A 17019-nucleotide genomic window follows, 5' to 3' on the forward strand; every position below is an offset into this window, starting at 1 on the left:
GTACCAAAGGGGGCGTGCTGTCGATGTTGAGTGACAGCACGCCCCCTTTGGTGGGCGGGCAGGGGGGGTGGCTGCCCAAATGGAGGCATTCCCATGTGAACGCCTCCTTTTGGGGGCGGCCCCACTGAGAGAGATTTCGGCTCTGTTAGAGCCAAAATCTCTCTGGGGCTTGCAGCAACAAGACCCTACACAAGGGTCTCGTCGCAAGCCTGATGGTCACGATGGTCAAGACCATCGCAACCCTCTTCCTGCACGCTCGCTATAGCTGTGGGTGGTCACCCACAGCTATGCGAGCGGCCAGGAGACCGTTCTAAAAAAAAAATAGCCCATCCCTGATTCAGATCTAGCGCTCTGTCAGTGCGTCCGGCTCTGAATCAGGGCCTCAATGCATTGCTTTGCCCAGGGCCTACAATGCTGTTAAGGCGGCCTGGCCCTGACCAGACATAACATTTAAACCACCTGCCTAATACTGTGTAGCAGCAGATCTTTTAAGTCCTGTAATTTGTGGGGTGGGGACTTTTTCAGCACATTACACAGATGCTCAATTGGATTGAGATCTGGGAAATTTGGAAGTCAACATTTTGAACTCTTTGCCATGAACCTCAAACCATTCCTGAACAATTTTTGCAGTGTGGCAGGGCGCATTATCCTGCTGAAAAATGGTACTACCATCAGGGAATACCGTTGCCATGAAGGGGTGTACTTGGTGTGCAACAATGTTTAGGTGGTATGTCTCTAAGCAGGGCCGAAACAAGGATTTGTGTCACCCGGGGCAAGGCCATAATTTGGCGCCCCCCCCAATAAAACTACAACATAGAGGACGAAAAGGATATGTGGTTTTGTGACACAATAATGCCCCTTATAACAAATGATGGCCTCAGTAATGCCCTTTACAACACATTATGCCATAGTAAGGGCCCTTATACATTAAGCCACAGTAATGCCCCTTATTTATTAAGCCACAGTAATGCCCCTTAAATATTTATGCTACAGTAATGCCCCTTATATATTTATGCCACAGTAATGCCCCATATACATTATGCCACAATAATGGCCCATATACATTATACCACAGTAATGCCCCTTACACATTATGCCACAGTAAGGCCCACTTTACATTATGCCACAGTAAGGCTCCTTACACATTATGCCACAGTAAGGCCCCCTTTACATTATGCCACAGTAAGGCCCCTTACACATGTTACATTAAGCCACAGTAAGGCCCCATCTCCCTTCTCTTACCTGCCAGGGCCGTGCGGTGGGTGAGCTCGGTGTGGAGCAGGATAGGGCTGACACACGCTGGGGAACTGTCAGTACTGTTTACATTGTAATGTGGCACTGCTCGTGAACCAATTAGAGCTCATGGACTGGCAGCCTCTACTGAATGGCTGCTGGTCCGTGAGCACTGATTGGCTTGTGACCGGCACCACATTAGTCTGACTGTGTCTCTCAAGGCCGGGATGTGGCTCCAAACCCACAAGAGCAGCAACCTAGCTTCCCGGCAGCCTCTCCCCAGCACCCCCTCAAGTCCGGCACCTGGGTCACGTGACCCCTTAGCCCACCCCTAGTTGTGGCCCTGCTCTATGTAATATAATATAGGTACTACAGTTGACAGGGTTAATAATTTTAGAATTAAAATTATTAATCGTGTCAACTGTAGTACCTATATTCTTAAGACAACTTTCAAGGGTGCATTTATCAGTTTAAGATTGTGCATATAATTCGACGAGATTTAATTATCATTGTTCACACAGAGAGGGTATTTTCCCTCCTGTGACCAGATTGGAACATATACTTATTTTATCATTCTTTTGATATATGTGAATTTTTCACTTATATTCAACATATGAGTTTGCATACTCACTTATGCAAAATCAGACTTTGTATATCTTGTGTATTTTTTGGTGCGTACACTATATGGTTTATGATACCCCTTTATTTTAAAGGTATAAGAATAAAAGTAAAATTTTAACATACTTCAGAATCTTTCACTTTCTGATAAGAGTGCCCCCATCAAAGAGTCTTCTTTTTTCTTCCCCAACATTGTACCTTTTTCTGACTCTGGGGAGCACCACCAACATATTAAAATGTACACAATATCCAGCGTCAATACCTGATCAAGTCGGTCTTTGAATATTTTTCTAATCATCATAGACAACTCAGCGATGGTACATCTTGTATTTATCCTGTGCGAGCTCTAAAACCATATGCTCACTATCTTTCTATCATAGCCAGCATTAACTTTTTCAACAATTTGTGCTACAGTTGCTCTTCTGTAGGATCAGACCAGACAGCCTACGCGCATCAATGAGCTTTAGGCACCCATGACTTTGTCACTGGTTCACCAGTTGTCCTTCCTTGGACTACTTTTGGTAGATACTAACCACGGCATGCTGGGAACATCCCACAAGACCTACTGTTTTGGAGATGCTCTGACCCAGTCATCTGTTCATCCCATTGGTCTTTATGAAAGTTGCTCATATCCTTACGCTGGCACATTTTTCCTGCACATCACATGATTGCCGGTACACACTGCACGATTTCATGAACAATAGAATGATCACTTGTTCCATCCTTCATTAATATGTATGGCGCTGCATGCGATATCGTGTGATTGGCCGTGCTCTACAGCCAATCACACGACATCGCATGTGATCGCGGAAGTGCGCAAGTTGGGGATACAGACTGCACGTTATGCCCCATTTGTCATTACGATTTGGCTAAATTGGGCCAATATCATGCAGGTGTGCACCCATTCTAAGACAGCAGCAAATTCCATGTATCTCCATGCCTCACTGATAAACAGTCATGTAGGGTTAATACTAGAGATGTGCACCGACCCTCGTGTTTTGGTTTTGGTCTTGGATCTGGATTGGTTTTGCCAAAACCTCACCTCTGTCTTTTGTTTTCATGTTTTGGTTTTGGATCTGGACTTTTTCTTAAAATATAAAAAAAAATTTTTTGTTCCTACAGTCTTAATAACCTCAATAAAATTTATTTCCACTCATTTCCAGTCAATTGTGACCACCTCACAGCTCACAATATTGATTTTTTTCATCTAGTTAAAGGGCCAAAAGGTTGCATCCAGCTTGCTGGCTCAAAACTGATTGATATAATTATTAATAGAGTTGAGGACTGTGCAAAGATGATGGTTGGGATACCCTTCAGGATTGGAGAATTGATAGTTGATTGTTGGTGCAGCCCCTGGCTGTAAAACTGATAATAAGTGAATTAAAAAACAATTCATTGGGTGCAGTCCCTGGCTGTAAAATTGAGAATAAATTAATTAAAAAACAATTCATTGGGTGCAGCCCCTGGCTGTAAAATTGATAATAAATTAATTAAAAAACAATTCATTGGGTGCAGCCCCTGGCTGTTAAATTGATAATAAATGATTTAAAAAAACAATTCATTGGGTGCAGTCCCTTGCTGTAAAATTGAAAATTAATTAATTAAAAAACAATTCATTGGGTGCAGCCCCTGGCTGTAAAATTGATAATAAATTAATTAAAAAACAATTCATTGGGTGCAGCCCCTGGCTGTTAAATTGATAATAAATGATTTAAAAAAACAATTCATTGGGTGCAGTCCCTGGCTGTAAAATTGAGAATAAATTAATTAAAAAACAATTCATTGGGTGCAGCCCCTGGCTGAATAGTTAATAAAAAGCAATTCATTGGTACAACTCCTGGCTGTAAAATTGATAATACATTAATTAAAAACAATTCATTGGGTGCAGCCCCTGGCTGTAAAATTGATAATAAATTCCTTTAAAAATAAATCATTGGTTCCTAAACCAGCCATAACATTAATTTAAAATGTCAGGCAGCAATGCCCCAACCAGCACATAATGGAAAGAAAAAAGGTGCAAGATGGAATAGTCCTTGGGCCCTACCCTTATGTTGTGTACGAAACAGGACAGTTTAACAAACAAATCATTTCAGCGACAAGGACTGCCAATTGTGGATGAAATTATTGATTTGTTTGGACCCCCATAAAACAAGCTGCCAATGTGCATTGGACATGGAAATGAAAATGATCCCATACACAAACTGGCTTTACATTACAAGTTGTCCTTGTCCTCCCCATCAATGTGTACATCCTCTCCTTCACACAATATTGATTCGTCCCCGCTGGAATCCACCATAGGCGCCTCTGTAATTTTTTGTTGTAATTGTTGGTAGAGGTCTTCCTCATGGAATTTGTAATTAATTTTAATGAACATCATCTTTTCCACATTTTGTGGAAGTAACCTCCTACGCCGATCACTGACAAGGTTGCCAGCTGCACACTGGAGGATGGGCAACTTAAGTAATGCAAGCCAGTTTGTGTATGGGACTCCAAATTGCCTCTTTTTCCTACCAGTACTGAAAAGGACTATCTGACATGTCTATTAGGATGTTATCTCTCAAATAGTCCTCCACCATTCTGTGAATGGAGACCGTATCACACTTAGTCACGGTAGAAGACATGTCACTAGTAGGCAATTCTCTCAGGCCTGACCAGATGTCAATTTTTGGTGAACGATCTGCATGACCAGTAGGCATTCTGTAAGGAAAATTTAGTTTTTTCCTGGCAGCTGCAGAAACTGAAGGAGGAGATGATCGCGTTTCACGTGCGGCTGCAGCTGACACATTTTTTACCAACAGCTCTTTGCAGTTTTAGATTTGGGTCTGTTGGAAAAAAACTCACAAGGTAGAACTTAAACCTAGGATCCAGAATGGTCGCCAAAATATCTTTTTCAGATTTCAATAGATTGACGACTCTTGGATCCTGGTGAAGTGAATCAAGGGTTTGATCCACCAGTATGACATACTTTGTGCAATTGCTCCGTTTCACCTCCTCCTTCAGTTTCTTCAGCTGATTTTGCAAAAGTCTGATGAGGGGAATGACCTGACTCAAGCTGGCAGTGTCTGAACTAACTTCAAGTGTGGCAAGTTCAAAGGGTTTGAGAACCTTGCACAACATGGAAATTATTCTCCAATGTGCTTGAGTAAAGTGCATTCCCCCTCCATGGCCTATGTCATAGTCCATTGTATAGCCCTGGATGGCCTTTTGCTGTTCCTCCATCCGCTTAAGCATATAGAGGGTAGAATTCGACCGAGTTACTACCTCTTGCTTCAGCTGATGGAAGGGCAAATTTAACAGTACCTGCTGGTCATGCAATCTTTGACAAGCGGTCGCTGAATATCTAAAATGTCCAGATATTTTGCGGGCCACCGAGATCATCTCCTGCATGCCCCTGTAATTTTTAAAAAAATGTTGCACCACCAAATTAATTGTGTAAGCAAAACATGAGACGTGTTGTAATTCGCCCACATGTAATGCTCTCACAATATTGATGGAATTGTCTGAAATCACAAATCCAGAGGAGAGTCCAAGTGAGGTAAGCCATTTAGCAATGATTTCCCTGAGTGAGAGGTTCTCAGCAGTATGCCTCGTAGTGAAATCAGTTATACAAAGAGTAGCCTGCCTCTGTATTAGCTGTCTTTTGGTAGATGTTGCTGCTACTGTTGCTGTTATAGGCAATACACCTACCCAGTGGGCTGTCACAGTTATGTAATCCTTAGTTTGCCCTGTCCCGCTTATCCACATATCAGTGGTCAAGTGGACAGTGGGTACAATGGCATTTCTGAGGACATTAGTGGGTACAATGGCATTTCTGAGGACATTAAAAAGGTTTTTTTTAATGTCCTTGTACAGACTTGAAATTGCTGTTCTAGCGAAGTGGAATCTAAAAGGGATCTGGTAGTGAGGACACAAGACCTTAATTAACTGTTGAAAACCCACTGCAGTAATGGCGGATATTGGACGCACATCTAATACCAGCATAGCTGTTATGGCGTCAGTAATCTGCTGTGCAAATGGGTAATTGCTGTCATACTTGTTTGCCCTTGCAAACGATTGTTTAACAGTTAATTGGTTTTTGGAGGATACGCTACAAGTAGTCTTCCTCCTGGTCCCCTTCTGGGATGAAGATCCACTCACAGCAACAGCAGCAGCAACAGGTGTAGTCATCAAGGATCCTTCTGACGAATCACGGATCGGAGAGGAGTCAATCATGCATCAAATTCCAACATTGGATGCAGCAGGACTACTCCTGATGATGAGTGAGGATGTTAATGATACAGATGTTGGTGTTGGAGATCGAAGGCGCTTGGATCTCACAGAGAGGGAGCAGGTAGGTGACACTAGACTTGTTAAGTTTTGGAACTTGGCGATGTACACTTTGATATTTGATGAATGTGCTCCAAGTGACGTAACAAGGAGGAGGTTCCTAGGTGGTTTAGGTACCTTCCTCTACGCACTCTTGCATGGCAACGGTCACATATGACTTGACAACTGTTGTCCTGATCGGGGTGGAAATAATTCCACACGTGAGAAGTAGATTTTTTTGTCTTTTGTGACGGCATGACAGCAATGGGCTTTGGCTTTTCCAAACCATGGGCAACAGCTGTTGCCTTACTTACACAAAGGACATCCTCGGCATCAACATCCTCATCACCAATATCTTCATCATCAACATCCTCATCATCCTTAGCACCTTCATCTACCAAAATATCCTCCACCTCCATGTGCAATTCCACAGAAGCATCTTCGATGACTACATCTGCAAGATGTTGACTGCCCTTCCCCACATTTACAGAGGGCACACAAATGTTGGAACTTGGAGGAACCTCCAGTACACTAGTATTTAGATCTGGCTCACACATGGCGACCGGGGACACACTTGCAATCTCCTCAGGGATTTGTGAATTCGATTTCTCAGGGCACACAGTTGGTTTTTCCAAAGGGCTATCAGAACCAGAACCAGCAGTCTTCCTAAAGAAATGCCAAGGCCTTATCCTTTCCTTGCCACTTCATGCAGTGAATGGCATACTGCCAATTTTTTCGTTTATCTCAAGGCAAATTTCCTTTCAATTTTTTTTCTTTACTTCAGTAAAAGTAGCTTTACCATATCAATGGCGTGACTTAAGCCCTGGGGCATGGGCCTTCATAGAGCACGAGGAAGTTGACGGCCTTGCACTGCTGGCAGCAGCTACAACATGTGGTTCTTGGCCTTGCTCTCCTGTCATGTGATAGCCCTCCATATTTTGTGCGGTCTTGATGCAGTTGCGTTGCGTTGCTGACTTGCTAGATCTTGTGCGGCTAAGCCTAACACGCACAGACACACAGACAATTATTAGAAAAAAAAGACAAGTTTTTTTTTTTTCAGCTCCAAACCTTGGGCCCACAGCTCCGATTGATGACGACTGGAGTCGGGCAGCATTAGGTTGCAACTTGCATTGCTGGCTGGATCTTGTGCGGTTAAGCCTAACACGCGCACACGCACACAAAGATAAAAACAGAATACTTTATTTTTTTTTTTTTTTCAGCTCCAGAACTTGAGTCCAGAGCACCGATTGATCATGACTGGAGTTGGACAGCACTAGGTTGCAACTTGCGTTGCTGGCTGAATCTTGTGTGGTTAAGCCTAACACGCACACACACACACACTGAAAAATATTCCACAAAAAGATACTTTTATTGTTTGTTTGTTTTTACTAATCTTTTTTTTTTTTTTGAGTCCAGAACTTGGGCCCAGATGGACGCAGCAAAGCCCAGATGTATTCTGCACCAGCCCAGATGGACACAGCAAACAGCACAGCCCAGAATGGATCATCAGCCCAGGACACAGCAGACAGCACCAGCCCAGAATGGATCAGCAGCACAAGCCGAGGACAGAGCAGACAGCACAGCACAACCAGCCCAGGACACAGCAGACAGAACCAGCTAAGAATGGATCAGCAGTGCACCAGCCCAGGACACAGCAGACAGCACAACACCAAACAACACCAGCAACTCTCCCAGCCCTACACTACCCACCCTCCCTGTTCAGTCTCCACAGCCGGAGTGAACTGGCGTCCACCGTGTGGTCCCTATATACTACATTGATCATAGAGACGTAAGCTCGCGAACCATGTGATTTCCAACTCTATGGTTTTGCGATCCGAGTCAGACGTGAAACCCCGAGCTTGCTTGGATCCGACTGGGACCTGCTAAATTCGGGTGGGTTCGGATCTCTGAAATCTGAACCCGCTCATCTCTAATACAGGTTATTATAGGTGGACATTTGTCACCTTGGGAAGCAGGAGAGAACAATGTTTTAATCCTGTTTGTTGGTCGTCAAGTTGACTACTAGTTCGAACAGTGTGTCTATGCCTCTGAATTTTTATAAAGTTTGTTGAGGATGGCTGTAAGCTCCTTGATTGAGGAGGAGCCATTCACTGGCTTATTAATGGGAACTTCCAGGTTTTGGCGGTACTTCCGGTCAGTGGAGCGCATAAGGACGTCACTTCCAGTTTGGTGGAACGCATAAAACGTCACTTTTCGGTTTGGTGAAATGCAAACCGGAAGTCCAGCTGCGTTATGCCGCGATTGGTATATTTATTTAATGTTAGTAGGTTTTGTTCCTGTGTGAATATAGTGGATGGCTGATCATTAATTGACAGCAACAGGTAACTAACGCTGGAGTGGGTTCAAGTGACAATCGGGCTGTTATAGTGAGATAAGTTTTGCCTAATTGTTTAATGAGGGGTGGAGTTTATTGATACCAGTTTGGTATATAGTGGAGTTACATGGCAACACACAGCATACTGCTGTCTCCTGTGGTTTGTGGGTATCATCCTGATGAAGGCTGCTGAACGTAGCCGAAACGTTGATATGTGATACTTTTTTTCGTGAGTAAATAAAGCAACTTAAACAGCTTTATGCCAACCTACACTGTGGATTATAATTTATATATATATATATATATATATAACATAGGAGATCCGAGCCCACCCGAACCCTGTTCGGGTGTTCCCTGCCTGACTCGGATCCCCGTTCAGGGCCATCAGGGCTCCTCGAGTGTAGGGTAGACCGCTGTGATAGCGGTCTGCCCTACACAGATACAAACACACAGCCGCCAGTGGCAGCTGTGTGTTTGTTACAGCAGCCAATGAGAGTCACGCAGACTCTCATTGGCTGCTGCACGGAGGGAGCCAGCTGGAGCTCACTCATGAGCTCCGTCTTCCGGCTCCCTCCTTGTCGCGTGGCAGCAGAGCGGGGATACAGGCAAGTTTTTTTTATTTTTATGTGTATATGGGGGCCTGCTAATGGAGGGGCCTACTACTGGGGGGGGCATACTACAGGGGGCCTGCTACTGGGGGGCCTACTACTGGGGGGACATACTACTCTGGGCCTGCTAAAGGGGGGGCATGCTACTGGGGGGGCCTGCTACTGGGGGGCATGCTACTGGGGGGGGGCATACTACTGGGGGCCAGCTAATGGGGGGCATACTACTGGGGGGGCATACTACTGGGGGCCTGCTTATGGGGGCATACTACTGGGGGGGCATACTACTGGGGGCCTGCTTATGGGGGCATACTACTGGAGGGGCATACTACTAGGGGCCAGCTAATGGGGGGCATACTACTGGGGGCATACTACTGAGGGCCTGCTTATGGTGGCATACTACTGGGGGCCTGCTAATGGGGGTATACTACTGGGGTGGCATACTACTGGGGGGGCATACTACTGGGGGCCTGCTAATGGGGGCATACTACTGGGGGGGCACTGCATAGGGGGCCCTACTACTAAGGGTACTGCATAGGGGGCACCACTACTGGGCGCATTGTGTAAGGGCCACCACTACTGGGGGCATTGTGTAAGGGACACCACTGCTAGGGGCATTGTGTAAGGGACACTATTGCTGTGGGCATTGTATAAGTGGCACTACTACTGTGGGCATTGTATAAGGGGCATTACTACTGTGGGCTTTGTGTATAAGGGTCACTACTGTGGGCATTGTGTAAAAGGTCACTACTGTGGACATTGTGTAAAAAGGGCACTACTGTGGACATTGTGTAAAAGGGTCACTACTGTGGGCATTGTGTAAAAGGGGCACTACTGTGTGTCGTAACATAAATAAGAGACACTACTTTATGGTGTAATGTAATGTGAATAAGATTGTGCACTGTGACTCCTTGGGCCGTAGCCCACTATGTAACAAGTACTGTGACTCTGCTAGCCGTACCCCACTGGGTGGGTGCACTACTTTTCATTTCTGCCACTGCTGTGTGGCAATGTGTCATAGATGTGTTTTATACTGTGGTGTCTGTGCCGCTGCTTTGTCGCTTGGTAACCAGTCAGCTCACTGCAACCTTTGGCCAATAATGTTGAAAACAATATTATAAGCTGTGAGGTGTTCTAAATTGACTGGAAATTAATGTTATTTATGTGATTTTAGCTTTTTTTTGTAAATTTTTGTAAAAAAAAAATCCAAATCCAAAGCCAGTCACCACAGTTTGGCAAATCCAAATCCGGACGACGAATTAGAACCAATTCCGGCAAAAATGTTCTGGCGCACATCCCTAATATAATTATATACCTTTCGAATTACCCTTTGTCCTTTTTTCACTAGGTTAGCACAGAATCGGTATGAATGAACGCCAGGGTGCCAGTGAAATGATTTATATATTTTGTAAATCAGTAGGTCCTGTGATGCTTGCCATAATCTTGGTTTCGACTTCAGCTGCCTTGGTGCGGCAACAATCAGCATCAGTAAGGCGAGCTCAGGGAGGACAGAAACCTCCCGTAGAGGTCTTCAGATTCAGGAGGAGGATTGAAGTGCTCTAGATGGTTGAAAAGTATCTCCAAACTTGAGAGAACCTAGCACCAGCTGCAGGCAAATATATATCTCTCAAGTGAGACCTGCACTCTGTCAATAAAATCAAATAAAACCTAAAATGGTGTCTAATGTTCTAAACAAACAATCGCTGCAGCTACTCAAAGGGAAGAAAGCTATGCAGGAGGGATGGCCATCAACCATCGATGTTTATAAAACATTTTTTTAACTTAATTCCAGGACACAAAACCTAGCTCCGCCCCCTGATGCACCCGTTAAGCCCCACCCCTAGGTTCTGATTGGCTGGCAGCCCATTATGTCATTGAGCAGGGATGACTTTCGGTGGTTGAAACCATTGATGATTTTCTTTTAAATTGTTTTATACAATCTATGATAACCACCGATGGTACCATTGAAGGTCACCCACTGATGGCCATCCCTACTAGACAGTGGTACATCCCAGCAAGTGAGCAAGGTCCTAGTAGAGAGGTCTAATAATCCAACCAATCAACTACTAGATATTATTTATCAAGTGCATGCTATAAAATGTTTGAGAACCTAGCACCAGCTGCAGGCAAATATATGTCTCTCAGGTGAGACCTGCACTCTGTCAATAAAATCAAATAAAATCTAAAATGTTGTCTAATCTGCTAAACAAACAATCACTGCTGCTACTCAAAGGAAAGAAAGCTAGGCAGTAGGGATGGCCATCAACCATCGATGTTTATAAAACATTTTTTTAACTTAATTCCAGGACATGTAACCCAGCTCCGCCCCCTGATGCACCCGTTAAGCCCCACCCCTAGGTTCTGATTGGACGGCAGCCCATTATGTCATTGAGCAGGGATGACTTTCGGTGGTTTAAACCATTGATGATTTCCTTTTAAATTGTTTTATACAATCTATGATAACCACCGATGGTACCATTGAAGGTTACCCACTGATGGCCATCCCTACTAGACAGTGGTACATCCCAGTAAGCGAGCAAGGTCCTAGTAGAGGGGTCTAACAATCCAACCAATCAGCTTCTAGATATGATTTATCAAGTGCATGCTATAAAATAATAGATAGAAGCGTAATGGTTACTATGGGCAGCTTCTCAGCCTGTCCTTTTTAGATGGTTTAATACATCTCTGACATTATCAGTCACATTCTTCTAACACATTTAATTCATAACCTCATTTAAGAATATGATTTGCATTGTATTGTCATTAACGTTTTATTAACTTCAACTACTATTAATAACTACTTTTAACATATAGAAAGAATATTGATACTACTTTATATACAACATTGTCTTACATCTAAGGACAGAACGTCTATGGGAAGTGTGATACGGGCAAATGTTTTCCTGCTGCACACTGCACAGCTCTGTCTCTATTCTTTCTCTCAGCCTCAATCCCATGATGCCGAGCAGCAGGAGTCAGAGGACAATGTGATAAGCCCTGATTGGAGGAGCTTAGTGTATGCGCCTGTGACCCCCTACAGTGGCAAACGCAGGATTTTGAAAGGGGGGTTTCAAAATCCTTGGTTACCGAACCAATGAAAAGACATCTAGCCACAAATAGATAGATAGAAACAGCTTACACTAAAATATACCACTCAGCCTATGACAGGGTACACACACACTGATTGACACACACATACACACACCTCTATCACTAAAAAACATGAATGCAGCAGGCAAATAAATACAGCCAGCATGATTTATTAAAGACCCCCCTCCCCCCAGTAGTGTTCCCCTCTTTGCAGTGCCCCCAGTAGTAGTTCCCTTTATGCAGTGGGCCCAGTAGGACCCCTTATATAGTGCCCCCAGTAGTAGTTCCCTTTATGCAGTGCCCCCAGTAGTAGTCCCCCTATGCAGTGCCCCCAGTAGTGCCCATTATATAGTGCCCCCAGTAGTAGTCCCTACTATGCAGTACCCCTCCCATGCAGTACCCCCAGTGGTGCCCCTTATATAGTGCCCCCAGTAGTAGTCCCCCCTTTGCAGTGCCCCCAGTAGTAGTCCCTACTATGCAGTACCCCTCCCATGCAGTACCCCCAGTGGTGCCCCTTATATAGTGCCCCCAGTAGTAGTCCCCCCTTTGCAATGCCCCCAGTAGTAGTCTCCCCTATGCAGTACCCCTTATATAGTCCCCCCAGTAGTAGTCCCCCCTTTGCAGTGCCCCCAGTAGTAGTCCCCCCCTATGAAGTACCCCCAGTGGTGCCCTTTATATAGTGCCCCCAGCAGTAGTCCCCCTTTGCAGTGCCCCTTATATAGTGCTCCCAGTAGTGGTCCCCCTATGCAGTGCCCCTTATACATTGCCCCCAGTAGTAGTCCCCCTATGCAGTGCCCCTTATATAGTGCCCCTTATATAGTGTCCCAAGTAGTAGTCCCCCCAGAAAGGGCCACCCCCATTCAGTGCCCCCAGTAGCAGCCTTCTATACAGTGCCCCCAGTAGCGGCCACCCCCTCTATATAGTGCCCCCAGTAGCGGCCTCCCCTATGCAATGCCAGTGCCTGTGCCCCTTACATATACACACACACACACACAAAAAAAAACACAACTTACCTGAATGCCTGCTCCTAGCGCTGTCCGCTCCTCCCAGCCCGCTCTGCTCTATGGGAGAGACGTCATGACGTCTCTCCCATCACCCGCTGCGGGGGGAGCCAGAAGGCGGAGCTCATGAGTGAGCTCCAGATGGCTCCCTCCGTGGACGCAGCAGCCAATGATAGTCTGTCTCACTCTCATGTGCTGCTAAAATAAACACACTGCTGCCGGGTAGTACGAGCGTACTACCCTGTGCCAGCAGCGGTGTATTGGTTAGTGTGTAGTGCGGAGTGACCTCACTCACTGCGATCCGCACTACACTTAGTGATTGGTGGGCAGGGGGGGTTTCTGGGTACTCAGAAACCCCTCTCTGTGCACGCCTGCCCTATGATTGACTTCTAATACAGAGAGTGATGTGCAGAAAACTCCACCCCTACTGCACTACTCTGATTGAGCATAGCTGTGGGAAGCAGCCTGCCAGTAACCCTTCCAGCAATGGCCCAGCAGACCTTTATAAGCAAATACCCGCACCCAACCCACTGCTGGCTTGAGGTCACTTGGATGGATGGCAGGCCAGTTAGGGCCTAAAGGACACTTGTGAATGTAGTGTTCATCTCTGCTGATTGGGAAATGCTCCACATTAAATGTACTGATGCCATCACTGTCAGAGCTAGAATAAGATTTTGGGTGGCCCAGGGCACATTTTGTCTAAAATATAAAGTCAAACTCTGTGGTGTAAGTTTAAGAAAAAGTGCCCGTACTATGCCAGAGACAAGACAAAGATGACTCCCCAGCAGTCCTCAGATGCATGCTCTGGCGGCTCCCAGTCTGCCAGACACTCCTCACTTGGCGATGAGATCACATGTGCCAGTCCTAAGGGTGGTATCACACAGATACATTTCTAGGTGTAAAAGCAAAAGAGCTCATAACACTCAATCACTCCTGGTGACATCTGGTAAAAGGTTGAAGTGGAGGATTGTCAGTAAACCTTAGATAACTTTGTAACGATATGTGTTGGTGTATTTCTAAAATGTTAGTAGTTATACACTAATAAGTGGTGTTTGATAAAGTATCAATGCATAGGCAGGGCCATAACTAGGGGTGTGCGAGCGGTGCTGTAGCACAGAGCCCCAGGGGCGGCACCTGCATGTAGCTTGTAGGGTGCCTGACGTGGCACCGTGCAGCAAGTAGCATTGATGTAGAGCAGCCTGGAGCGTCCTTAGGAGCCAGCAATCTCAACTGTAATGTAACAGGTTTAGCGTGGCATAGAGGCCTTTTCCGGCCCTGTGCATAGACTCTTACCATCTGTCCCTAAGCATTTATCTCCCAGTGTGATTCTCACTATTTATACCTACTCACTAGGCTGTCTCCCTGCACTGTAGGAGGGAGCACAGCCTTTCCCTCCATGCAAATGAACTGCACAACTGATGTCTCAGAGATGGATTTCCGTCACTATTCTGGCATGGTAGATAGAATTGCTGCTACACAACATTGTGGCCAAGGGATCAACTCAAATCTGTGTTGTGATTTTTTTGTGTTCCCACCTAGGTTTCCTCCAGGTACCCTGGTTCTTTCCCACATTCCAAAAATATACTGGTAGTTTTATTGGATTTTAACAAAATGACCCTGAAAAATTAACGTATGTGGTAGTGAATGTAGAGTGTAAGCTCCAATGGGACTAGGGCCACTGAGAGCAGAACAGGGCCCGGGTACGGGGGGCGTGGTCATGGACCCTCTGAAAAAATACTCTACATTGCCACATAGGGGGCACCAGTGTCCACTCACTACAAATCCAGTAACCCATCTATATTATTTTAACTTAATTTGTTAAAATAGCAGATAAAACATTTCTCACCTCCAACCTGGAAGCCACATGTGCAGGGCCAGATTATGAATGGGGCAGATGGAGTTTCAGCTCCAGGCCTCCACATAAAAGTAGGCCCATCATCATGGCAGCATAATGATGACCAGCTGCCTAGCTGGCCACACAATCGGCCATAAATCATAAGTATTAAAATTGTGTTTGTAGTTCTCTCACAAAACTATGTAATTTTTCTATTTTCATGTATTTAGAGATATTGGTGCTGATCGTGTAAGGGATGTACATACCGATGTGGCTCTGGACAGCCCCACACAGCACTGGTCTTGGCTCCTCTCCTTCTCAGTATAGGTGCAGGAAAAATTTCAGCCCCAGGCCCATGTGGCCCTTAATCCTGCCCTGAACATGTGGTGCATAGTAAATAGTACACCCTTCTCCAATTAGATGTGTTGACATAAGTTATGTGCTTTATGGCATAAAGCAGAGGACTGGGAACATAGAGCTGGGGTTGCAGGTGAAAGTTCTCCAAACAACTTTGCACCCCACAGACCAACTTTTGCCAATCACCAACTAGGATTGTTATATGTGATGAGGTTACGCGTTGCCCACTTTTTTAATAAAACTAAACAGCACTAAGGCTCCCTCTACACTTCAACCTGTCAGCACATTAGTGACTGACACTTAGGAACACTGGGTCTCATTCAAACCCGCTCGCGAGTGCAGGATGCTCGCAAGCGGGTCGATGGTACCCAAATGCGCATGCGCACGACGGAGGGAGCTCGGGGTCTCGCACCAAAGGGGGCGTGCTGTCGATGGTGAGTGACAGCACGCCCCCTTTGGTGGGCGTGCCTGCCAGATGGAGGCGTTCCCATGGGAACGCCTACCGTCTGGGTCCGGCCCCACTGACATCACTAGTGATGTCAGTGGGAGTGATTTTGGCTCTGATAGAGCCAAAATCACTCCAGGGCTTGCGGTCACCGAGACCCTACGGCAGGGTCTCATCGCAAGACCGATGGTCGCGATGGTCTTGCCTATCGCGACCATCATCATGGACGCTCGCATAAGCTGTGGGTGGTAACCCACAGCTATGCGAGCGTCCAAGAGGCCGCTCCAATGTTAGGTAGGAGGGCCCTGATTCAGAGCGAGCTCTCTGGTCAGAGCATCCGGCTCTGAATCAGGCTCACTGCACATTGATAGCTAAGAAGGTGAAAATGTTTGAAGAACCCACATAACAACACCCTTAAGCACAGTAGGACTGGACCTAAGGAGGCGCCTTTCTGCCCAGCACTTGTCTTACATAAAACTTTGCTTTGATCTTTTTAACAAAGATGAATGAATTAAGGGAATGCAAAATATCTACATACTGAGGAGGTGACAGTGTCTTGAGAACCCAGAACATTTGCTTATGGTGCCAAGACTAGTGACTGGCTCCAATTACATAAATCTGTCTCTGCATGTGACTGTAGCTCTACTGTTAAAATATTGTAATTTTTTAGTATTACTTTGTATAGTGACAGGTTCACATCTCTATTCTTATTACCTGCACCTTCCAGCAATACTGAAAATAAAATGTCATGTCAGATTGATTGTGGATCTTGTATAACTGTGTATAGGTCTTTCTTCCTGTAATATAAACTAACTGCATAACCGAGATTTACATCAGCATTGCCACAATTTTCACCTGATATCTATTCTGCTGTTATACTCCTGTAATAGGCTTGAAATGAGATTTCACACACACTCAACACGACGTGACACTGTTTTACTTATCATCAAAGCTTTATTATATAATACATACAGAAAATAAATTTTTGTGATATCAACTCAAAATGAAATCATGAAATTATTAATACACAACTTTAGTGTAAAGTAAACAGTTATTAACATGCTACGTCTGTTTATATTCCATTATATCTGAACATTATAAAATAACCACTTACAAAGAAATTATAGCATAACTATAGGTTTCAACATCACATCTGAAGTGAATGATTTTGTTTAGTTTGGTGTGTACAAATCTTT

General features: G+C 45.1%; 1 long non-coding RNA gene across 1 annotated transcript in view; it reads left to right on the forward strand.

Moving 5' to 3' along the window:
- LOC148535415 (uncharacterized) overlaps positions 1 to 7417 on the forward strand; it is a 34901-nt gene extending 27484 nt beyond the window's left edge. Inside the window, exon 3 of the long non-coding RNA XR_015875695.1 lies at positions 7377 to 7417. This is a non-coding gene — a long non-coding RNA (uncharacterized LOC148535415). The remainder of the gene's footprint in view (positions 1 to 7376) is intronic.
- The last annotated feature ends 9602 nt before the right edge of the window (positions 7418 to 17019 follow it).

Source organism: Taudactylus pleione, unplaced genomic scaffold (assembly GCF_031769625.1).
Source record: "Taudactylus pleione unplaced genomic scaffold, aTauple2 ptg000053l, whole genome shotgun sequence".
NCBI lineage: Eukaryota > Metazoa > Chordata > Amphibia > Anura > Myobatrachidae > Taudactylus > Taudactylus pleione.